Below are 1,491 nucleotides of genomic sequence, written 5' to 3' on the forward strand. Positions count from 1 at the left end.
ACCATTACTAATTCTTATAAGTCTTAGTAGCAAAAGTAGAAATTAATTTATTCGGATAGATTTTAAATTATCCAATACACTTGAATTTTTTAAATTTTCTCCCGCCACAATATTAATCAATAGCGTATGCAACCGCTATAGCACTTCGCATGCGGTTTAATCTACTCAAAACATCAAAATTCATATAGTTGTTACTTTCAACAATCACTTTGTGAAGACCCATTTTGTTACAAATCTTCTACCGTGTTAAACAATAAACTTAACATAATTAATTGCTAGAAAATAAATTAAAACTAATTTAATTATGTTTCTAAGAACTTAATTGAACTTCAATTCATAAATACACAATCAAGTAAGTAACACATTATATTATTACAGAATATCATATATCTAAACTACAGTTTTAAAATATAATTAACAATATTCGTGTATGAAAACTCATTCAAATCAAGGTTGAAAACAAACTCGTATTTGAGCCTTAAACTTCGCATTATTCGTGTATTACCTTTCTGGTTACATTTGAATGACACTTTGGCAGTTTTACGTTTTTATATATATAAAAACATTGGTATTTTTAATAACTATAATCGTTACTTGGCAAAGCAGAAATAAAATTCCTTATTTAGATTTAAAATGATTCGACATACTTGAATTTTTGAATGTTTCTCCCGCCTGAATATTAATCACATTTGAATGACACTTAGGCAGTTCCATGATTGTATATATAAAATCCTTTGGTGTTTTTAATAGCTGAAGTCATTATTTGGCGAAGCAGAAATAAAATTCTTTGTTTGAAGTTAAAATAATTCGACATACTTGAATTTTTGAATTTTTCTCCCGCCTCAATATTAATCAGTAGCATATGCAACTGCTATAGCACAGTCGCATGCGGTTTAATCTACTCAAAACATCAAAATTCATATAGTTGTTACTTTCAACAATCACTTTGTGAAGACCCATTTTGTTACAAATCTTCTACCGTGTTAAACAATAAACTTAACATAATTAATTGCTAGAAAATAAATTAAAACTAATTTAATTATGTTTCTAAGAACTTAATTGAACTTCAATTCATAAATACACAATCAAGTAAGTAACACATTATAATATTACAGAATGGCATATTTCTAAACTACAGTTTTAAAATATAATTAACAATATTCGTGTATGACAACTCATCCAAGTTAACGTTGAAAACAAACTCGTATGTAATCTTTAAACTTCTCATTATTCGTGTATTACCTTTCTGGTTACATTTGAATGACACTTTGGCAGTTTTACGTTTGTATATATAATAACCTTTGGTATTTTTAATAACTATAATCGTTACTTGGCAAAGCAGAAATAAAATTCCTTATTTAGATTTAAAATGATTCGACATACTTGAATTTTTGAATTTTTCTCCCGCCTCAATATTAAACAGTAGTATATGCAACCGCTATAGCACAGTCGCATGCGGTTTAATCTACTCAAAACATCAAAATTCATATA

General features: G+C 27.3%; 1 long non-coding RNA gene across 1 annotated transcript in view; it reads left to right on the forward strand.

Annotated features, from left to right (window-relative positions):
- Positions 1-1,070: 1,070 nt before the first annotated feature.
- Positions 1,071-1,491, forward strand: part of LOC108736745 — a 15,937-nt gene continuing 15,516 nt past the window's right edge. The window contains exon 1 of the long non-coding RNA XR_003231244.1: positions 1,071-1,089. This is a non-coding gene — a long non-coding RNA (uncharacterized LOC108736745). The remainder of the gene's footprint in view (positions 1,090-1,491) is intronic.

This window comes from Agrilus planipennis, unplaced genomic scaffold (assembly GCF_000699045.2).
Source record: "Agrilus planipennis isolate EAB-ADULT unplaced genomic scaffold, Apla_2.0 scaffold103, whole genome shotgun sequence".
Lineage (NCBI taxonomy): Eukaryota > Metazoa > Arthropoda > Insecta > Coleoptera > Buprestidae > Agrilus > Agrilus planipennis.